The following is a 25008-nucleotide window of genomic DNA, read 5'->3' as shown; positions in this document are numbered from 1 at the left end:
TAATAAAATTTCATTAAGATGGTGTACTGTAAAAAAAAACTAAATAAAATATGCTTTTTGTAGCTACGTTGCTCGTTCTAATATTTTTCCTCCTCCACGGACAGATTGTTTTAAAGTTTGGCGTCGGTGCAGCTGTTCAAGGCTACACCAAACACGACAGATAACCTTGTGAAAAACAGACCCTCATCAGTTTGCTCACAGTTGCATCATAGCAGAAGGCAGGACTGTCTTCATTCCGCTCAGCGTCCACAGTAACGCTGATTGTTGGACCTGCCCTCCAACCAAAACTGACATGATCTCTCGAGGGCCAAAATTACAGCAAACCACAACTGGAGCTCCGGTCCAGCTGCGCCGCCGATCTGTACGCTTCTTTTAAATCTCGCACAACTTTCTAATCCTCCATCCAGACTGTTGTTTTGGGCCGGCTGCCAGGTGGAGTGAACCGCTACAAGCTGGTTTCCCACAAGAGGTGGGTGGGATAGCGATCCCAGTGAGTCTGATTCCTGCTCTCAGTACTCCTGAATGTCGAACAAATGTAGGTTCTTAAAGAAAGGGATCAAAGATTTGTGCTTATAGCTATCATAAACCACTCCAGCTCACAAGGACGCCTGTAAAACAGCACTCAGCTGGACACTAAAAAAGCGGACAGGCCAATAAGCTCCTGACACTGGGATCAGTCGACAGACCGTTCCCGAGTGTCGCCGTCGCCCCTGGTCAACATCAGTCCATCCGTCTTGCTCTCATTTTCTCACATTTATCTTTCAGGCCCGCGTCTCTCTTAACCCTATTTTAGTCGTTGAGCCCAAATCAGGAGCGTCAGCGAGAGCCGAGACGAGCCAAATCAAACCGCTGTCAGGCTTCTGTCACCTTATCACTGCAGTGGAGCGAGTCGCCTCACAGCTGGCTCTGCTGATAAAACCGTTTCCCACTGAGACGCATGGTGTTTCCACACACTGGCTGTGGAGACTAACAAGGTCTGTTTACACGACAGGATTTCCAGTGAAATGCATCATTTTAGCATTTTTCATTCGGTAACATTTTGAAAACTGTGTTTACAAAGAAATGTCAGAAATGGTGGAAAATGTCGTTTTCATGTTGGGCTACTCGTGGGTCCTGTTTGCTTGTTTTTGTAATAAAACCACTCACACATGCATAAAAAAAAATCTATACTACAAACATTGTCTTTAATAGGCTGGTTTCAATTTATATCTACATTTGGTTACTAAACTAATTGCCCCGGTATGACTTTTTTATACACTGTTTGTCGAAAATTGTGTTTTGAATGTAGATATTTTATCAGATGAATTGAATCAAACGTCTTTTCTTGAGGTACCAACCACATCCTTCAGAATTTCAAAGGAAATACATAAATCTTTGTCATTCAATTAAATAATTCTGTCCTACTGTGATTTATTTTTTATGCGTCTTTCATTTTTTCGGTGTTGTTCCGTCAAGATTTTCAACTGTCACGGTTCATGTCTTGTCCTGTGTGTTCTGGCGGTGTTGTGATTGTGTCTCTTGTTGCTCTTTGACCCCTCTCTACACGTCTGATTGCTGTTCCTGCCAGATGTGTTTCACCTGTGGCTGAGTGTGTGATTGCAGTCACCTGGTGCCTCGGGTTTATAACTCCTGCATCTGTGTTACTTGCTGTGTTTGTGTACGCAGTCTGCTTCTGTCTGCACCTTTTTTTTTTCTCCCGAGTCCCTTGTAGACCCTCCCCTTGGTTTGATTGCTGACTTTCTTGGATTTTGGAGATTCGATTTCATTATGGGACAATAACATGGGTTTTACTTTGACCTCCAGCGGCGCTCGGCCTTCTGAGTCCTCCTCCCTTTACCTTAACCTGACACTTTGTTCTCATTCAGTGAGCAAACTATCAAAAAAAACAAAGGCAAAGTATTGACCTCCTGTAGTTATTTTACCACTCTTCCAATCTTTAAAATTGGTTTTGTAGTATAACTTGTATCGTATCAACCAGGTTAACAAGTTCAACAGATACCCAGGTTGACAGGTTGTGGAAATGAACAGTAACCTTCAATATATGAATGTGAAATGACAAAACTGATCAGGCTGGAGGAGAATCTGACAAGGCTGTATCGCAGCAGAGAAAGCTATTCCTGTGTCATGAAGGAGAGCTTCCAGATGTGAGTTTTGATATTTTCCTGGCAGGGAAAAAACAGACCCACCCTGCCTGTCTTTAACCCCGGAGTGACCTCTGCAAACTACTTATAGTTGTCTGCAACTATCATCCCAACCTACTGTGTGTCTCCTATTGAATTATAACCAGGCAACAAGAGCAGGAAACACACAACATCAACGCCGCGCACGTCAAAGCAATCCATTCTGCCTGATATTTGTTTCAAATATAATCGTAGAAAATCCAAAAAGCTTTGTGTGAAGAGGTCTGTTGGATTCATTGATGAGCTGGTTGACTTGCAGGGCGTGGTGCTACTGCTTCTACAACCTGGAGTCAGTGTGAAAGTGTTTGTAGCTGTCTGGCCGACATATGCAGGCCGGAGGTCTGGCAGAGAGACGCTCACCAGGGTGTTCCTCCTGAATGACTGTGAGAAAAATCTGAAAGGCTGGACGAAGTCACTGCTTCTCACAGTTTGGTTCAGGTCAGGATCGACATGCGCTGACTGCCTTCTGCCGTGTCCGGGGTTTGATTTACATGGGAGTGGTGCTCAAGGACACTTCAGCAGGGTCTTTCACAAGCACTGAACCTCAAGGCGTGTTCTGCAGCTTCTTGTTTTGAATAATTCATTTGATTCATTTATGTATTTGGGCTGAGTTTCAGCCATCATACGATGAAAACTTGGATGGAAGGAGAATTCACATTTTAATTCCATTTATTCGATTATATTCAGTAATGCTTGATGTAACATTGATGTAGTTAATTGAAATCTTGTTTCACAGCAAGTGACTTTCCTGTACCGACTACATTTTCTCTGTGTGCATTTTATGTCAGATTTCAAAAAACAGCTCATTCATGATGCGTTTTTAAGACTTACCTTCTATTTATTTTCAATATTGACACAAACAAATCTTCAAATCAGTTATTCAGAGTGAGGCAAGAAGTTTGATCCAGTTATTCATGTTTAATCAATTTAGAGCGAGAGGTATTTTGATTCAATTTCACAAAATACCTGTCGGTCTAGCTCTGTTTGAAGTGAATATGCACCTCATGGCACAGGGGTGTCAAACACATTTTAGCTCAGAGCCACAAACAACCTGATTGTATCTTGAGTGAAATGAAACCGGTAAATTAATCAAGGTTCTTCTTTATGGCACGGAGTATATGTGACGTAAATCTGCATCTTAGTGTCATTGTTCTCGTAAATACCACAAAGGAACGGGTGTTCAGAGCATTCACACACGGCAAATGATCTAGTAAAGTGCAACAACAAAAAAAGGTGCCGAAGCCTTCACCACATCCCATAAACACCCACTCTGTAAAATTAGCACAATATAAATTCAGTGCGGGCGCAAATGTAATCAGCAGCAACAGTAGTAGAGCAGCAGGGCATGTCAACACACACACACACACACACACACACACACACACACACACACACACACACACACACACACACACACACACGGGGGGAATGAGCAGCTGTTTGAGTGTTTGACACAGCTAACAGGGGGGTATGGTGAGCGCCTCTGGACGGGGCAGAGAAAGGAGGAGCAACAGTAGAGCAGCCTCCCTGCCTCGGGCTGAGGGCCAGTCTGCTGGTTCCTCCTCAGATGGACCTGCACCTTCTACCTGAGGTCAGGCGACAGTGAAACACGTGATGCTCTGGGTGGTGTTGATCACACACTTCAGGCAGCGGGTGGTGAACATGGTGCTGATCTCTGGAAGAGTAGCCCCAATGATCTTCCTGTTCCTTCCTTCATGTTATTCCTTTTAAGACAATGTGAAACAGGATTCAACATTTTCCAAGGTGTGTTTCAGATGTTGCACTTCATCAGTCACGAATCTCAAACAATGGCATCATCTCAAAGGTGTGAATGTTGCTTCGACCCCAAAGGGAAATCAGGACTTGGTTTATGGTCTGAAGTTGAGGTAAACATTGAGGTGAGGTTATGTTTTGTCTTCAGAGAATAAATGGAAGCCCATGCGTGTATTGAAGCGTGTTTTTTCAGATGTGAGCGCAACACGATTGCACAATCTGTGGGGCTCTGGGTCTGGGTAACCAGCCGTATGCTCACGTTTGCTTTTTATTGATCCTCATTAGTATTTTGCATGGAAGTGTTTTAAGGCGGATCGGTGCAAACTGATACCACCACAAAGCGGTGTGTCGGCTCTGATTGATGAGCCTGTAAGCGCTGCAGCTGAAAGTAGGTCAGGAGGGAACATGTGATGGAAAGAGAGGGCAGCGGTCATTAAGGAGAGGCAGGAATACAGCATGGGTCACTGCCAGAGAAACCGTAACACCACATATGATCATATCACATGATCATCTCATAACCAGAGGATGAAAAGTCTCTCAGAGAGTCCATAACAGTTTTATATCCATGATCTTGAATAAACAAGTTGGTCAGTCATTCAGCTCTGAGCATTAATGTAAAAGCCATTAGTCTTCATTTTGAACATATATAAAATATATATACAGAATATTCCTGCTGTTGCTTTGGCCAATAACTGAAGATTACTGATTTCAATACAACTTAAGCATCTCTCATCATCAGCTTTTATCGGTATTGAAAAATAGACACAAGAAGTGAATTTGAACAGTCGTCTTCTTATTTGCCCACTTCTATTTATCGGATTCATCTTGATTAAACAAGACTGAAATCTGAGTCTGAAATGAGGGTTGATCTATCGTGCATCCCTAATTTTTAGACTTATTTGCAAAGGTTTTAGTTTATCATCCATCATTTTGCATACTGTATTTCAACCAAATTTGAATTTATTTGCTCTGATCACTTCTTCCTGCTCCTTTTCAAGTCTGTAAACAACACTGGCACATGTTGTGTTGTCCGTTTTATATTGTTTACATATTTGAATGTTCTTTCTTTTCTCCTTATTTTTGTTTTTTACATTATTGAAAAGAAGCTTAAATGAAATGAAAACAAACGTTTCGATTTGTTTGAAATCTGAGGACCACCTCCATGGTGCCATATTTCATTTTATGAGAGAGGAGAGAGGAGGCTTCAAGCAGCGAGAAATAACATGATCGAAAAGCACTGAAGAGTGTGGGAGGCCCTGCAGCGGTGTCAAGGCGAAGACGACTCGTTAAGAGCTGTGAGGAGACGACGGCTCCGGGTGAGTTGTAGTTATTAGGAAAAGTTTGTGCTTTAAAGTGCTGTTTTTGCGTCTTTGTAACGATCAGGTCGGGATATGTGAAGAGTCCAGCAAGCAGTACTTTTTCAGTGATAAAAGCTAGCAACAGTCATTAATAAAGAGCATTTCCGTTCTGTCCTATTGTCAGCAACGTCCAGAAGTTTTAAATGTTGAGAGCAAATTTCAGATCCTCGGTTAAATATGCGTTTAGTGCATACAACAAACCCAGGAAAAGTAATCGGAATTCAAGATTTACATTAATAACTCATCTTCAATATCTTTCGTCATTGTTGCGTTTGAGGGATCAGTTCACAACACCGTTCCCCACATGAACCATTCAAGCTATAAGCAGGCTGGCACAAACACCAAAGGGAACGACTGATATTGTGGGAGAATGAGTCGCATTAACCGTGGGGCGACTTGTCCTGCCTGGAAACATTTCCAGCTGTTCAGGGCATTATCATTTCGGATTTAACTAACGTAGATAGTAATTTTGGGAGTTACTTGTATTAATAATGGCGGTAGTAGTCATGATGACTCATTCAAAGATATGTTATATTCAAACCTACATATTTATTTTCATGTGATCACATTGCACATACTCGGTTTCTTTTCAGGAGGCTGTCTCATCGGGAGCGACTTGACACAGGCCAGTCGTCTGGACCCACATCCGAGCTGCGCAATGGTGGGATGACATGGTTCCCAGCTTCTCCGCCGAGCAATGGGTGCAGAACTTCCGCCTATCAGAGGAAACTTTCAACTACCTCTGCCATAAGATGCGCCCATTTATGAAGCGACAAGACACTCCATTTTGTTCCTGTGTGCCCCTGAGGAAGAGAGTGGCAATAATGCTATGGAAGCCTGCTACCGGTTCGGAGTACAGAGGTATTGGGCATCTATTTGGAGTGAGCAGAATTGTGGCATATTGATGTGTGCAGTTCTGTGGAGCAGCAAAAAAACAAACAAAAAAAAAAAAAAATCGCTGGTGCCGGAACTTGTGAGTGTTCTGGGAATTGGCTGTGTACTTTGAGGGCAGGTGGGGGCTCCAGCCGGCTCCCATATACCCATCATTGCTCCCAGGGATTTCCACTGCGACTATTTCAACCGTAAAGGCTGGCATTCCATCATTCTGCAAGCGGTTGTGGATGGGAAGGGTCAATTCTGGAATGCCAATGCTGGACAGCCTGGGAGCGTGCATGACAACCTATGTACAAATTCACAACAAATGCAAAACAGTGTTGTCGACGCACCACACACAACCAAGAACAATCCCAAACCCCAATCTAGACAACACCAAAACAGAGTCGACAACCAACACAAAAACTGACAGAACCATAGCTACATATATAATTTTTTTTTTTTTTTTTTTTTTCCCCCTGACGAACCATAGTAGTGAACAGACTAGTAACTAGTAGTAAACTCGGGGCGTGCATCAAGAGAGGACTACTACAGATCACCATTATTCTAACCACCACAAGAAGATAAGGTAACCGAGTATGTGAGGAGTGATTAAAGATCCGCGTGATCATGCAAATATGATGGTGATAGTGATCATGCATATATGACCTCTGACCAGGGCTGGCCCGGGCTTTGGAGGCGCCCTAGGCGAGCCCGAGACGAGCGCCCCTTGGGAGCGTGTTTTTCGAGCGGTCCCGAGAGTTGTTGAGCGGGGGGTGGGGGGTACCGATACCGATCAGACGACGATACCGATCAGTGCCGAGCAGCGCCGAGGAGCGCGGTGCCGGGACCGCTGCACAGCGGGGCACACGGAGCACAGAGCATCGTGGCGCCCCTTGTACGACCGCGGCGCCCCCCCCGGGACGTGGTGCCCTAGGCGGCCGCTTAGTTCGCCTATGCCTAGAGCCAGCCCTGCCTCTGACCCCTGAGAAGGCCAGAAGCAGGCCAGAGAGGCCCTCAGAGTCCAGACAGCCGGCAGTCATCACAGAGCCTAGATCCAAACCGCTCCCGCAGACAGACGTCCACGCTCCGGTTCGGAAATGGGGCAGAGGAAAGCCCCAGCCGGGGACCCCGGCGGTCCCGGGGCCCGGGCCCTGCGGAGCCACGACCGGCAGGAGCTGGCCCACCCCGGGCGTCCGGCGCCCGGGGCGGGCAGAGCCGAGAGCCCAAGAGCCCAAGAGCCAACCCCCCACACAGGCGGAGGGCCATGACCCACCCGGGAGAACCGGCCCACACGGGTAGCTACCCACCCCAGGCCAGTACACCCCCCAGCGCTCCGGCCACGCACCCCGAGATCCTGGGCATCACCCCCCCACCCCCCCGACCCACCCCTCCGACCCTGTCCTCTCCCACCTCACTCCCCCCGCCCCAACCCAACACTCACTCACACTGACACACACACACACGCATGTACACACACACACACACACACACACACACACACACAGCCACTCATCCCTAAACCAAACACACCCACATTCTGACACACTCACACACACACGCTAGCAAGCATGTACGCACGCACACACACACACACACACACACACACACACATACACACACACACACACAAAGTCAACCCTACCCGAAACACACTCACATTCCCACGTCATCCAACTGTCATGTCCTGTGGGAAACCCCCCGGAAGGCAAGGGAACACCGAACCCCACATCCAGGCCCCCCCGCCACCCACAACCGCCGCCCCCACCCCCAAACCCCACCGCTGCAGACAGGTATGCACCCCCCAGAGCCAGCAGGCCCCCAAACCACAGCCGGTCCAAACCCCAGGCCCGTGGGGAAACAACAGCCCCCACCCCCCGCCCCCCACCAGAAGGAATCCGGAAACGGGGGGGTGGAAGACCCCCCTGCCCTCCCCCCCGCCTCGTGAGTGTTGATGGAGTATATGTTGTTTGCGATTAAAATTGAGGGGCAGTAACCACACCGTGCCGCGAGTGAGGCCAAACGAGCAGTCCCATCTACCTGAACAGCCCCACCCCCGACACGGCGCACCAAGACCCCCCGACGTGTGTGTTTGTATGTATTTGGTCGTGTTAGATGACTAAGTGCAATTAAGACTGAGAGGCGAGCCACTGAAGGGTGCAGTGATTGAGGCCACTGAGGCTACGTTCACACTGCAGGCTGAAGTGACCCAAATCCGATTTTTTTTGCCCCTATGCGACCTGTATCGGATCTTTTCCTGACAGTCTGAACGACACAGATCCGATTTTTTCAAATGCGACCCAGGCCACTTGGATATGTGGTCCTAAATCCGATACGTATCGGATCTTTTGCCATGCGACTTCAGTCTGAACGGCCAGGTCGCATTAATCCGACCTGCACGTCACGGTGTGGGGCGCTGAAGACGTGTGTCTTACCGTGAGTGTTAAAAAAAGGCGCTCGCAGATGCACATTAAGGGAGTTCTTGTCATCCGAAAATTATTATTGAACTCCGTATCATTAAAGCCTCTCATCACTGTCCCCCCACTCCTGACTGCGTTTCTCTGTTGCTGCCACTGCCCCACAAAACGCCATGGCCAAAAACTTGGCTCTTTTCCTTCTCATTCGCTAAATTCTGCAGCGCCAGGACAACGGGGAGGAAAAATAATAATAATATCCACACGCGCGCTCTCCCTCTCTCCCTATCTCTCTCCCTATCTCTCTCCCTCTCTCTCGCTCCCTCTCTCTCTCTCTCTCTCTCTCCCTGTCTCTCTCTCTCTCTCTCTCTCACACACACACACACACACACACACACACACAGAAGGAGCTCGGCGCGGCTGATTAGAAGCGCAGCACTGAAATGATTGCTCACTATTCAATTGTAAGAATACGTGTTTGATCAGTTCTTAAATAAATCATCGACGCTTGAAAAGCTGTAGATTCTGTATGTTGTTTCTGGGTTCCGCAAACACTGAAGCGCTGCTGCGTGACGTCGTTCTGTCCTCTTCTGCGCATGCGGGACACTTTTGGGTGGTATTCCGTTCAGACGGGAGATCACATACAAGTCGCATTTTATTGTAAATGTGAACGAACTCGCAAAAAAATTGGATTTCACAAAAAAATCCGAATTGAGCATTAAGCCCCGCAGTGTGAACGTAGCCTTAGATGGCCCCCTCCACCACACCCAACCTGATAAGCCCGCCTCCCAAAGCCCTACGTGTGTGTGCATGAGAGCGCGGGGAGAGGGGGGCCCAGGGATGCCACAGCACCCCCGTCACCCAGGTGGAGGTGAGGTGGAGGTGAGGACAGACAGGGGGCAGCGGAAGGACCCAGACCCAGGGCCCACCACCCCCAGGCCCACCGCCCCCCAGGGCACCATACTCTCTCCTCACATACATACCTCCAATCGCCCACACATATACACCCACACATACAGACATACATACATACTTACAGATACACACCCACACACACATACATACATGCTCACAGAAACATACCCACACATACATACACACTTACACATACACAGTCACACACATATACATACACATACATATCCAGATACACACCCACACCCTCACATACACATACATACATACTCACACATGCACACCCACCTTCCCCCACCCCCTAACCCCCACAGCCCACCACCACCACCCCTTATCCGCCACCCCCCCACCCATCCACCCCGCCCCCCTGTCCCCCACCACCACAACCACCCACCCCGATGCCTTGGATTCTGGGGCAGCAACCAGACTCCAGGGAATACACCGACCCAGGGAGCGGCAGCACGCCCGAGCCGACCGGCCCCCCCAGCCAGGCCGACCCCCCCACCCCAATGGAAGGGGACAGCCCCCAGGCACCAGGGCCCAGGGCCCCCAGCCACACCCGCCCCAGGACACCCCGGCCACCCGGACATGAACCGGCACCCACCGACCCAGGCCCCCCGGAGCCCCGGCCCCACCGCCGCCAGACAACCCCAACAACCGGCGCCCCCCCCCACCCCCAATCCAAACCAAACACGAAGACAGCCCCCAGCGAAGCAGCCCAGATCCCTACCCCAAGACAGCGCCAACCACCCGCAGCCATCAGGGCCCCCCCACCAACAACCGACCCTCAAAGAGGAGAGGCCCTCATCTTCCCTTGACATTAAGTGATGGAGCTGATCACAGGGGACCAGAGGGAACCAGATTCAGCTGATTGGTCCTTTGAACAGACAGACATTGTCTCCAAGCTAATATGATCTAATAAAAGACTCTTAAACTGCCTGTTACTCAGATTATTTCTGGATTTCCAATTTACAAGGATAGTTTTCTTTGCGATGCACAAGATGGTGAGAACCATGTAGACAGAGTTTACTGACATGTGAATTTCACCCAGATCACCTAAAAGGCACAGTGTGGGAGTTGCAGGGATATTGCATGTGAACCATGCTGACAAGTCCTCACACACCTGAAGCCAGAACCTCTGCACTGGTGTGCAGGACTACAAGGCATGGAGGTAGCTGTCAGTCATGTTATCATTGCAATGTGAACAGATATCAGATTGAGATAGACCCATCTTGAACATCCTTCATCCTGTATAATGAATTCTATGCAGAATTTTGAATTGTATTAGTTGTATATTTGAATTCTTTGTCATTTTGAAAGTATTTAAACATATTTGTGACCACACATTTTGGTCAAAGTTGTTAGATAAGTCAGCCTCCCATTTTAAGGTCGGAAGGAAGATTTCATCTTCTACCTTTGATAATATTTTATATATCTTTGATAGCAACTTTGGGGAACTGAGGTTTAAGAATTCTTTGACCCCGAGAGATAGCTGTCCCTGCAATTGATTAAAGGTATACTTTTTACCTATGATAGATTTAAGTTGATGCCATTCTAAAAATGCTGTGCTGCTGATTCCATATTGTGAGATGAGAGTATTAAATGATAGAAAGTTGCCGTTTTCAATGATATGTTCAAGCTGGCTGATTCCTTTATTTCTCCACTGAGTGAAGTTTATCATCTTTTTGTTTTGCAGGATGTCCGGGTTGTTCCAGATGGGTGTGAGTTTACAAGGGATCAGAGAAGATTTGGTTAGCTTTAGAAAGTCCCACCAAGCCATTAAAGAGGAACTGATGTTAACACTTTTAAAACACCAATGGGATTTGATGGTGGGACTGATGAATTGCAGGTCAGCGATGACTAGATCCTCACATAATGCTTGCTCTACATCCAGCCATGGCTCATCTAAATCGTTAGGTTTAAGCTATTTGGAGATATATTGCAGCTTGCTGGCTATGAAGTAATTACTGAAGTTAGGCAAGTCTAGTCCACCTCTGTCTTTAGTCTGTTGTAGCGTCTTTAAACTGATACGTTATGGTTTATTTTTCCAGAGAAATTTAGATATGTATGAGTCCAGTGATTTGAATCAGCCAGACGATGGTTTGGCTGGTATCATTGAAAATAAATAGTTAACCTTAGGTAAAGTCATCATTTTAATGGTGGCAACCCTCCCCATAAGAGATATAGGTAAGTGTCTCCACCGTAAGAGGTCATCCTCTATTGATTTCAGTAACGGAACATAATTTAGTTTTGAAAGTTCTGATATCCTTGGAGAAATGTTTATGCCTAAATATCTAATGTTTCCAGACTGGATTGTAGCATTGGGTATACTTTGTAAATCACAGTTTATAGGCATGGCTGTAGTCTTAGACCACTTGATAGAATAGTCAGATATTAGTGAAAATTTGTCAATAAGTACGATTGTCTGGGAGATAGAAAATGGAGTGTTCTGCAGAAAAAGCAATACATCATCTGCATCAAGACTTATTTTATGTTCTTATTGTTGGCCAGAATCCCTCTGATGTCTTTATTTTGTCTTACAGCAGCTGCCAGAGGTTCGATAAAGATGGCAAACAATGAGGGAGAGAGTCGACAGCCCTGTCTGGTTCATCTGGCGATGCCTCTTCAAGAGGAATGACTGACACTGGCCTTGTGAAGGCCACGGTGTTGACATGCAGTGCTCTCCACAACCTGTGTGAGACAAATGGAGCAGTTTGAGGCGGCGTGGGATGTACCCAGTGCAGCAACACCTCAGCCCTCAGGTGGAGTCTGGCCAGATGCAGAGGAAGCCGGAAGTGAGGTGCGAGATGGCCTCATGCGCCACCTGATGAATAACTACTCTAACTGATGTAAAAGGAGTTGTTAGAGTTGTCATTAAAGTGCTTGGTAATTAATGGCGGCTGATGTTTTTCACCCAATATGGCCCTTTGTACGTTGTCAATCCTGGCTTGAAATAAATGTTTCTGCTCTTGCAGATCTCATGTTGTCATCCATGATCCAAAATGTGTTATGTGACAATGTAGTGGTGAATAGAATAGAAGAATAAACTGAGCTTTGATAAGAACTTTATTGAAAACGATCAATAAAAATGCAATATCAGAATAAAAATGGTTTGGAGAAAAACAAAAAGAACGGTCTGAGTAGTCACACATCAACAACGGTATTTGGTGGGGCTCATGGTGCCGGGCCTCCTTCATTGTTGCGGCCCCTCAGGGCTTCAGCAATCCCACCCAGGGCGCCCAGAAAGGCCTGATTGAAACCAGCCCCTTCTTCTCTTCGTAATGACCCTTCTCTTCGCAGCGAGGCCTCCTACTCCCCGGCTTCATGGGCGTCCCTGAGGAGCAGTTGGAGGTGCTCATCGCGCTGGAGCCGGTTCAGCCTCTGCTGCTCAAGATCTTCAGCTTGGATTTCCCACAGGACAGTAGAGAGGTCTGGCTGGAATGGGGTCCTTTTCTCTTGCCTGGCAAAAAGAAAAGTGATGAGTAAATTATATCACATGTTGTTCCCCCCAATAAGTTTGATGCCATTGTATCACTACTGAAGATCATACACACTGTCACAAATCCCGCCACTGCATGTATGCAGGAGTGCAGCTCCAACAAAATATAGATTTTGAGGGTAATGCTGAGGTGCCCTAATATTTCAAAGGAAGCCTTTGTCTCCATGCCTGTGTTGGTCATTCAGTTATAGAAGTATTATGATGTGACAAGTATACCTATCCATGTATCGATAAAGCTGTGTGGAAACTGCTGGAAGGGAAACTACGTTACAGAGCAGCTGGCACAGAAGATGGTCCCTGAGCTGGTAGAGAAGATGGCACCGGAGTTGACGCTCTGTTGGCTGAGAGGCTGGTGCTTCTGTCATGGTGGGGGACTGTGGGAGTTCAGGTGGGGAGACCGAACTGTCCTCACTTAACACAACAGAATCTGCACACACACATGAACAGAGAACAACAAAGTCAATTCAGAATGCAACATTACCTGGGACTGACAGAGGTCTACACAACATCTGATGATGAAGCGGGGACACCCACAGTTTTACGTTTTCAAATCGTGGTTTAAAGTAAGCCCAAAAGTGTTCAGAACTCCAAACCCGCCGTAGGAGGGGCTTTAAAACATGTTTCAAGTCTGCTACGGAGCAACGCTGTTGAAACACTTTAACCCCCGCAAACAACAACACCTGCTAGTTTTCAGTTGATGGAAGGGCTGTAGTACATGCTACTCAAGAGTAAAATACATTTCATTTCCTACGAGAAAGGACAGAATCACATATGGGGCGTTTATGCATACGCTGAATTGTGAAGGGTCTCAGAAGCGAAAACTTTGTCTGGTGGTTTTATTAAAAATATCACACATCACATTTGCCATCAGCAGTGTGTATTGCTGGCATCACGTTACTTCGAGGACAAATGACTGCAAACCAGTGAGAGTGTAGCGCTGGGTGCAGTCTTCTCTCAATCCCGTCAGCACATCTTCCCACTTTATGACATAACACAACTCTGTTTGCCAAAATCTTACCACTGTCCTCCATCGCTGAGTCGCACAGCGCCATCGTGTCGATCCCGCCGTCCCTTCCGGTGCTTGCAGGCCGGTGACCATAGATGGCGTCCATTTGTGGGAACCACCTCCATGGTTTTTTGTTTGCCCCTCTTCTGGAGTTGTGGTCCTCGTTTTCCCTGTAATCACTCTTCAGTTTAGTTTCTCACGGCACTGAGTTGAGGTCCGATGGTAGCCGTGTTCAAAACATGGCCTCAGCCAGCTCTTGAAAAACTTTCTCATTTCGCGTTTCACCGCCAAGCTCCCGCTGTATCCTCCCATCTCCGACCAGGCAAATGAAGGTCTGGACCTCACCTACCGACCACGGGATGACGGACCGCTTTGCAGACATGGCTATTTTTCGGATCATGTCTAATCTTCTAGCGTCTGTAGCGCTCTGGAAAAATGGCGGTGCTTCGGGTTTCGCTCAAGCCACAGCTAGTCGCTGATTGGTCAGTGATTTTGACCAATCAGCAACCAGTATGTGTTTGACGTCACAGTAGCATTTAATGACTTTTATATAGCAGTGTTTACCTTCATCTGCAGTGACTCAAGGCGTCGCTGGTTCATGGTTCCTGCTGCATTCGGGGTCATTTCTGCCATCATTCTGGTTAAAACTTCCGCTGCGTCCCCGACATCCCGTGCTGCTGAGTTGGACGCTAATGTGAACGTCTCTCTCTCTCTCGTGATGTGGGTTCCTCTTGCACAGATGGAACACAGGTGTATGCCGGTGTGGACCTCAGGTACCTTTTCAGGGTCTCTCTGGTCTGCGTACCAGACCCCTCCTTCACTGGAGACCTGGCTTTTTATTCCCAGCTGCCACTGTGGGAAAGAGGGAGAGAGACAATCAGTGATCATTAGAGACAGGTGTCCCTCATCACCTCTCTCCAGCATTATTCCCTGAGTCACCGCCACCTCCTCACCCCTACAGCTGAGCTAGACCACGTCCACCACCGCACCAAGCCACAACTGAGATGATTTTTTAAAGTTGTAAGATTTACATTTACTGTCTATACTTATGTATTATTTTGTCGCCTACTCATGGAATGTTTCACGTACCTGTAGAAGAAGAAAAAACCAGTAAACCTGTCACGCTTTGGCCCTTTTTTCCCTCTGATAACCCTGAAAATTATCATCATGGCCAGAGAGAGAGAAAGAGCTCTTTGATCAATCATCGGACTCATCAGCTGGTCTGAGTGGAGGAGCAGAGAGAGGAGGGCTTCATCCATGGGGCCGACGCTATAGGCCACGTTCTTTTCCACTGTTTTGGCTTGATTGGTTGAAGCTGAAGTACTCATGTCTACAGCATGATTGAATCCACAGGTGTCTTCAGTACAGTTTAGAAAGATGAATCTTTCCAGCGTATTTTGATTTTACCAAATGTACGCAGGCTGTTTTCAATTAAAGAGGAACTAATGCATGAAAATATCTCATTAAAATGCATGTGATTGCACTATTCTTATCCCCCATTTACACTCCAGTGTTTCCAAATGAAAACGCATCATTTTTGCTTTTTTGTTTCAGAGAAGTTTTGTGCATTTACACAAAGTTTTAAAAACGATGCCTGTTCACATGGAAAAGGAAAAAACACTGAAAAGGTTGCAGTTGACACACTGGTGCAGGAGTTGGTGTTGTTGTTTTTTTGTTTTTGTTTTTTTTCATGAAATCACACCCATATGCCAAAGAACAATTCCCAATAAACATTCTAACATAGCGAGTATATTTGAATTGAAAGACAGGCAAGTTAGATTGATTTCAACAATAAGACTTTCAGGAGAATATCTGTGAATCAGGACTGTCTGGAGGCCGCCGTTGCTGTTACTGCCCATCTACTCGCGCATGTGCAGAAATACTCTTGTGTACTGCTGTGGTGTGAATGAGCAATGTTTTCTGAGCATTTTTAAAAAGTTCCACCCTGGGAGCCATTTTCAGTCACTCTGAGCATCAAGTAAACCAACACTTGGACTGACAAAGACGCACTCACCGACTCGGACTGGTGATTTTCATAAATGTGCCACTGTGATTTGTATTTGAAGAAAAGGAACACATGAATGAAAGCCACTAATCCCAAATCAAAGTCCAGCAGAGCTAAATTTTATGTTCCAAATATGTAAATTTGTTGTAAATCACTGTAAACATTGAAAATAGCCCCAGCAATCCAAAAACACACAAAAGGTCTGAAGAAAAATGAAGACTGACAGAACAGTGTGGCACTCATCCACTCTGCTCGATATACTGATCCTCTGTATGAAGCCTACTGTGGATACAAACATGCTGAGAAGCTGTTTAGCCGGAGCTGAGCGGGGGACTCTCCAATAACAGAACGCACAGCTCAGGGTGGGTCACATGGTGGGTTCTTACAAACAGACGCCTGCTGGCGGCCTCCTCCGCTCACTTTCTGGGTCCGGTGCATGAGTCAGACTGATCGCAGAACTCAACATTACACTGAACAAAGGGCAAAATCTTAAAAACAATGGTGAAAAAGATGTCTCCTGTTGATACTGGCTGAGGCCAATGGCCGTATTCAGCCAAATGAGGACGGCCACACACGCAATTGCGCTGTTTAGAAAAACAAACAAAAACAGACCCCATCAGTTCCGCCGTTGCCAGCCTGCAGACGCATTCAATGGGCAATAAAAATAGACAGAAACCCCCGCTAAAACCCCATCCATAAAACACTCCAATGACACAGACTATGTGGCGGTGTCCTGACTCACTGGCACTGAAAGACGGTTTCCACTGATCCTAATAGAAACGGACTGAAGACACTCAACACTAACTCCACAAAGAAACCCCCTCTGGTAGTTTCATGACCCCTCATGACCCTCCTCCCACTGGATGTCACCTCTCAAAGTATTGAGATAAATTTTGCTCTTTTCTTTGTTTGACCTGTGTCTTTACAGCCTCCTAGAGCCACACAGTCACGAGAAGTTCTGCAACAGAGCTGGGATAACTTTCTGAAGAACACTTGATCTCCTTGGCTGAAATAATGCCACGAGTGTCTTCAGCTGTTACATCTGCCAAATAATTGCTTTCAATTGTCTGTAAAAAAAAATGACAAGAAAAATTGAATACTGGTGTTGTTAAAATATTCAAGAACACCAGTGTGCATGCAGCTGATCTTGCTAGATGCGTGCTGATGGTGGTGTTAACTGGAACCATGCTCTGGAACGTGAATCTCCCTCCCAGCTACTCACTCTTCATAATTATTCTAGTTATTGTAAGCCACACCATAAATCTTTCACTCAGAGCAATTGTTTCATTATATAATCGAGCCAAGAAAGAGACAAAGAGACAAAGGGGGAAATAATAAAGGGAAAAAAAGATGATTCCCCCATCGCATTAGTCATGTTTCATATCTGAGAAGGTTTAAGACGTTGTCAACTTGATATATGCACATGCTTAGGTGGATGATTGCTTTTGTAAATATGACAAATAAAAGGTGCATACACACTCATGGAACACACAGTCAGCATGTTGGTCTTGGCTGATCTGAGAAGAGAGAATGAACCTCTGCTGGATCTTCACGGGAAACCAAAACCCAAATTACACAGATTTGAGACGTTCACTCACGTCCCTCTGACATCTGTTTGACTCTTAACACATGTTTTTGCACTAATATACTAAATGATTTAAATAATAGTGTAAATGACGACTGCTACGGTGATGAGAAGTACACAATCAGCTGTCATCCATCATATCTGTGACATATTGACCGTAAGACTCTCTCTCTCTCTCTCTCTCTCTCTCTCTCTCTCTCTCTCTCTCTCTCTCTCTCTCTCTCTCTCTCTCTCTCTCTCTTATATCTTTTTTTACATCCAAAAATATTTTGTCAACCTTCTTGGGCACCATCCATATATTTATGCTGAGTAAAAGTAAAATATTTGACCTGAGAAGCCTACAGTAGTCTGTATTTTTACCCAAATCCAAGACCAGTTCGCTCTTTAGGCCTACATCTGATCTCACTTGTCTCCCTTGAGAGTTTTGCTGTGCAGACAAGAGGCTTATGAGTGTAAACTGAAATCACAACTACTCAAATACCTTCAAAACACGATTTGCAGAAGTTTTTTTTTTCTCAAAAGAAAAACACAGTGGGTACATTAAGTGCTACTTTTTGACAAGGAAGAACTGAATTCTGGTCATCTACAAATCCCTGTTCTGTTTGGCCATTAAAGGTTAAATGATTTCCATGAACCTCCAACAATTTTACACATCAAAGCCTGTTTACTCATCTCGAGGATCACTACTGCAGATGTGAAAAAAACCCAAAAAGCTCTTTGTGGCTCCGGAGGGACTCGGCTCAAATGCCTCCAGTGGAGCTTTCAGCCCCACTCGGTGCTTGAGTCAGGGCCAAGCGCAGCTGAAGGCTAGAAGAAAATATAAAAATCCTCTGCTGATGTGGCGTTAGAAAAACGTGAGTTCACCAAACCTCTGTAAGAGCCTCACCTCTGACCTCTGCTCCAGGCAACATTACCTGCTTAAACAGTTACTTTGATGGAAATCTATTGCTGTTTCGACAAAGACGGAGCATGGAAGGAATAAATCATCCAGGCTGAACAGGCCTATCTTATTATTTTATAACCTCCAGTCACGGTTCTCAGTATATTTTAATATTTGCAGTACAGAACTCAACAAAGGCGGTAAAACAGCAGATCACTGCAGAGTGAGACACTGCTCAACTAAGAAGTAATTGATGTGAGAGGTGAAATATTTTAATTATTTCCATTTTGACTACAATTAAATTAATGTTTCAGTGTTTTAATCCTCATTTAATCAATGAAGAAGAAAAAAATCTTACAATCAAATATAGTGCTCCTTGTCTAAAGTTGCTCTGCAGCAGTTCATGGGCGCCTGGCTTGGTCGATAGAGTCATTTCTGGCATCTTGGTCTGTCTGTACGAATGTCCGTCCGCTCGCCATTGTTAATTTTTATGGCACATTGCTCTCTGCCAGAATGTGTGTGTGGATTCAATACAAATAAATAATAATAATAATAAAAAAAAAACAGCGCCAGCTCCTGGACCAATGTGAAAACTACATCATTTTCAGCATTTTTACCATTTTCCTGTAAACACGTCATTTTCCAAACGTGGCCTTTTTCACTTGAAGCAACACATAAGCGATCACATTAGTGGCTGTTCACAGGGGAATTGTGGCATTTGTGGCAACACCCTGCAGTGTCTGAGAGCTTTTCCCGTCTCACACAGAGCGGTGGTCATTCAGTATCAGCAAAACCCTGCTGCTGTTCCAAGATTCTTACAGTTGGTCGTTCGGCTTCAGCAGCTCCACTAATCAACTGCCGACAGCCGTTTGGTCACTTTCTCTGAGCTGGAAGGGAGACGATGGGTGACGGTCAGACGATGTGGATGAATGAATGAGTGATTCTAAATGAGAGCAATCTTCTCGTAGTTTAAATTACCGGTTGTTTTTGGCTGAGTGACATGAGCACAAAATAGCCTCGTTGCAAATGTGAATATTTAAGCTGGAAACGTGAAGTCGTCATTGTTTGAAGTGACTCATGTTTATTTCTACCAGCTCTTTTAATTCACCATTCTCCCCCGTTTCCAAACTGCTCTGTATTTGGCCCTTGAAGTAAAATGAGGACATGATCTGTTGGTGATGTGAGATTGTACTTTTAATGGGTTAGTTTGATCTAAAACACTGTAATCAAACATTTATAGGTTTAATTAACCCGGAGAGAGCATTTGAAAGGATTCATTCATAAAAGCAGGTTTACACTACTTAATTAGTTTGGGTGTTTGGTTTTACAGAGTGGTTCTGATGCAACACGTCACTGAGGAGTGTTTGGAATAATACAGCTCCTCCAGGCGCTTTCTGTCAAGCTATCAGAGGTTCTGGCGTAGGTGAAGGATGCTTCAACTTGAACATTTCTCAGAGTTTTACAAGAAACATCAGAAGCAGGATTCATTCAAATCACGAGACACACACCCAAACACACACTCACACACACACACGAGTGGTAAACACTGTCAGATGGGTGATATTCCCGGGTGTTGTGCAACAGTGGGAGTGTTCCTGAAGTCTTTACAGCCTTTGCTGGTTTGTGGTGATGGAGACTAAACTTTGAGTCCAACGTTTTCAGATTTTCTTTGGCTCTCTGATGTTAAATTACATTTAAAAAAAAAAAAAAAAAGATAACCTGATATGGGGAAACTCCACTCGTGTGAGGAAACATCTTTTCAAGTGGACTGATGGTTGACATGAGTTTGTCACCGAGTCGGTGGAGAGGAGGTGTTTGTACGGCCACACACACACACACACACACACACACACACACACACGTGTAAATATATACATGAGTTGGGATAGTGAGCGCTGTCCCAGGATGACCCTCCTTCGCGCGGCCGGAGTTTACCCAGCCAGTCTAATGCACGATGTGATCAAACTGCAATCTGCTCAGCGCTGTTTGACAGAGCGTGTCTGCTCCAGCAGCGATCCCACCCACACCGCTGGAGAACCACCGGCACGCGGGCGTTACGAGCGACTGTGTTTCCGTCGGCTCTGTTGTGCGATGACTGTCAGCTGTGCACGAGGAGGTGACAAGGCTTTCAGAGTCTCTTTCAGAAAATTTGGAACTGAGTCGGCCAAGATGTCTGCGTGAGTGTGTTTGTGTGTGCACTCCCCTGCTGAGAGGGGGGGTGGGGGTTATTCCGTAGCTTAGAGAGACAACAAACACTTTCAGTGCTTCCACTCACACACCTTTCTTTACCTGTCAGGCACACACACACACATCTACCACAGCGCCGTGATGAATGATTCCTAGAAGCCAGTTCTCTCTGCAGACTTCAGCTGGCATAAACACACATGCACGTACGTGCCTTGATGCACGGGCACGCTCCCGAGACGCCGTGTATTCCTGGACAGCTGGCTTCCATCATCGACTGATTGGTTTTCAGGAACAAAAACAAACGGGGACCACAGCCATCGTCTTGTGTTCACACAGGAAACTCGACTGTAAGTCCGACCTTTACTTTCACAAACAATTAGCGTCCAGAAATGGGCCTGTGTTCCGCCTCCAACAAGCTTTCTGTTGCTTTAAGGTCCAGGAGATGCAGCCAAAATATTATTCTTTTAAATAAAATAGAAAAAAACATGAGGTCATGTAAGATCATAAAACGTGGGCAAATTAGCAGGAATATGAGTCAACAGTGATTCTGTGACCTTAACTGACCTGCCATAGACTTGCACATGCACAGAGCGGCAGAGCGGCTCCAGAATTGGAAGCAATTACACTGAAATAGTAAATCTTTTGACTCTTGTGTCCTTGGTAAAAGAAAAAAAAAAAATTCGGTTCATACAACATGAGTTTGTCAAAGTGCTGCAAGCTGTGAAATGAGCAGTTTTCAGGGAGGAAACCTTCCTCTCACACCGCAGCCACGAACACATCTCGGCATTACCCGGAGGGGCTGAACGTGAGAACACACATGTCCCGGCCGGTTGGATCGAACAGTGAGCCTCCTCGCCAGCACCCCCGCCCCCGGTTCGTACAAAATCCATGTAATGTCCGACGGAGTTCATGTGTGAACTGGAGAATTTACAGGCGAGGGAGTGGGAGTGCTGACGATTCTCTCCAGTGAGATCTTCCTGTAACTGCTCTGTACTCGATTTCTTAAGCAGATACACAGAGCTGAGGTGAGGGATATTTTTGGGGTGCGTTGGGGGTATTTGTTTTGCAGGCCTTTATAAAGGAACTCCATGACAAACTTGTGCAAGAAATTCTCATCTTTGGACAATAACAGCAAGCTCTTTTAGTTTTTGAATCTACTTGTGCATGGGCAAAAAAAAAAACAAAAAAAAAAACATGGATGGCATGCACAATAGTAGCAATTTAGAAAAGTTGCATTTTACATGGAAGCAGAGTTGGAACATTTTCAAAAAGTTGCGCTTTTCCCTGTTTACACGAAAACAGAATCTGAATCTTTTTAAAAAAGTTACATTTTCCTCATTTTTCACAGAGATGGTATCTCGTTCTCGTTCTCGTCCATCTTGGAAGTCATGTTGAAAAAAAAGTTGCGTTTTCAGTGGTTCAGAGCACTACTGTCATGCAAACAGAGCAAGGCATTCTTATTCACAACCTTTTGGCCTTTTATAGACAGACATTAACCTCACATTCATGTTTTCAGATTGTTGGAGGAAACCAGTGGACCCTGAGGAAATACATGCATACTCAGGTAGAACATGCAAACGCCACACAGTAAGATCTAAATGACAACCTTCTGAACATGACCTGAATGTCAACCACCACACTGTTGTACACTCCTTAGACTAAAACTAATCCAACAACCATTTAAAGATAGATCTGACAGAACTGAATATCCAGTTAGCTCTTCATTAGATGGTGTATTTTATCATCATGGCCTCTGGTAGATTTCAAGCATTAAAGTATGCATTAATGTTCTCTATTTGAACTCAGCAGTGGGTCTGGTCAACTGGCTTTACTTAAGTCACATGTTCAAGGTGCTCTGACAAAGCTGAGACCTGCATGGTTTCCATTATGCCACCGACCACTATTTACACACACACACACACACACACACACACACACACTCCTAATTACATTTTAAATGGTGGATAATGGTCGGTCGGAAGGAAATGTGCCGGTGCGAAGCTCTGTGTGAATGTCATTACAGAGCAGCCGTGGCGGCGCACGTGTGTGACTGCAGCATATGGACAGGAGGCAGGAGTGCACGCTCCTCCAGCCACATGTGAGGGCAGCTATGGGTGTGCTTGTATTCTGGGTATCTTCAATGGTGAACAGAGTCGTCAAAGGCAGATATGCTGCAGTTCCCAATGTTTCCTATCCAGAAAAGAAACACAGCTGCACCTGCACTGAACTACCAGTTCTTTTAACAAATAATTCTGACTCATTGACCTATTTCATTTGAATTTATTGTCAGTATGTGTTGTGATTTGTGGTGATTTTTGAACACGGGGGCCCCCCAGGGATGTGTGCTGAGCCCCCTCCTCTTCACTCTGCTGACCCATGACTGCACACCCTCATCCAGCTCAAACCTCTTCATCAAGTTTGCTGATGACACGACCGTGGTGGGTCTCATCAACAATGACGATGAGACAACCTACCGGAGTGAGGTGAGCCGCCTGGCCACGTGGTGTCAGGACAACAATCTCCACCTGAACGTGGAGAAGACGAAGGAGATTGTTGTGGACTTCAGGAGAGAGCATTCCCAGCATGCTCCACTGACCATCAACGGTGCTGCTGTGGAGAGAGTGAGCAGCACCAAGTTTCTGGGTGTGCACATCTCTGAGGATCTTTCCTGGAACACCAACACCACATCACTGGCCAAAACAGCTCAACGGCGGCTCTACTTCCTCCGTAGACTGAGAAGAGCGAGAGCCCCGACCCCCATGATGACCACCTTTTACAGAGGCACTGTAGAGAGCATCCTGACCAGCTGCATCACGGTGTGGTACGGCGCCTGCACCGTGTCCTGCTGCAAGACCCTGCAGCGCATTGTGAGAGCAGCCGAGAAGATCATTGGTGTCTCTCTCCCCTCCCTCTCCTCTATTTACAACACCCGCCTCACCCGCACAGCCACCAGGATCGCAGGTGACCCCACTCACCCTGCCCACAGCCTCTTCAGCCTGCTGCCGTCGGCTAGGAGACTGCGGAGCCTCCGGGCCAGAACTAGCAGACTCAAGGACAGCTTTTTCCACCAGGCAGTCAGGAAGCTAAACTCCCTCCCTGCTCTGCCCCCACTCCCTGTCTCTGCCCCCCGCCACTGACCTCAGGCCTGAACTTTTGTGTTTTACTGTGTTATTAGTAAATTATTTTATTTATTTGTTGTTTGTTGCACCGTGGGTCCGAGAGGACTGTAATTTCATTTGTGCTGTATGTGTTTATGTATGGCATATTTGACAAATAAACTGACTTTGACTTTGACTTTGACTTTGACTTTGTGCAGAAACAGCAACAGCAAATAAATAATCTATATCTATGGAGTCATTATCTTCAGCCAACCAGACCCTGGGCCTTAACTAACAGATGTTTACTTGCAGAGTGGTGCAGAAGTCATTGTTAGAAATGAAACGTAAGTTTTGCTTGGAGAAGTTGCACACATTAGCCCTCATTTATCAATGTTGCGTAAAAACGAGTGCAGATCTGGGTTGAGGATTCATCGTTCGATATGACATACATGTGATTTATGAAACTATTGTATCCGACCAATCCCAGCTTACGAATGAGCAGGTGTTGATAAATACAGTGGCTGAGATCAGTAGCCATTGATATGTCACTTTCTTAAATAATTCATGGATCAAAATGTAACAGAGGAGAAAATCGCCTCATTCGTTGGGTCAGAGTTCCTCAGAGCCGGATCAGGATGGTAACCATCAGTCCTCATTTTGCTTTCATTGCAAAATATTTCGGCCAGAGTAATCCTGATAGTATTGTCGATCAAAAATAATTAGGTTTACACAGGTTACACAGACGCACAATTTTGTTGTTTCGTTTAATGATGTCTTAGAGTCAGACAGTGGTGCTGGACCTGGGACCGTCGGCCCACCGAGGGCATAGGCGTCCCATCTGCTCCCCGTGCTGGACCAAGACCAGCCATCATCACGGCAGAGATCTCGGAAAGGCAAACAGACGCTGTCCATTATCTGTATTTAGTCTCCCTTTAGCCAATAGGCTACTGGCTTAACATCATTGATTTAACAAATCATTTTTACTTTAAAATATTCTTTATATTTCAGTAGCAGTTCATCAGGTCCTGTCTGCTCTGTACTCAGTGGAGGCTCTGCTGGTCATGGCTCCCTGGGCATCAGGCTTTTCATGACGCTGGGATATCAAAAGTGACACCACTGCACAATGCAATATTGTGTAAAACTGCACAGGTCAAAATAATGTCACGCGCCTTTTTGGGGATATAAAGTACATTTCCCCACTGGGCCGAGACAGAGACAGCTGCCTTTGAGCAATC

This window comes from Salarias fasciatus, chromosome 11 (assembly GCF_902148845.1).
Source record: "Salarias fasciatus chromosome 11, fSalaFa1.1, whole genome shotgun sequence".
Classification (NCBI taxonomy): domain Eukaryota; kingdom Metazoa; phylum Chordata; class Actinopteri; order Blenniiformes; family Blenniidae; genus Salarias; species Salarias fasciatus.
The sequence above is the reverse complement of the archived record's forward strand: the minus strand, read 5'-3'. Positions refer to the sequence as shown.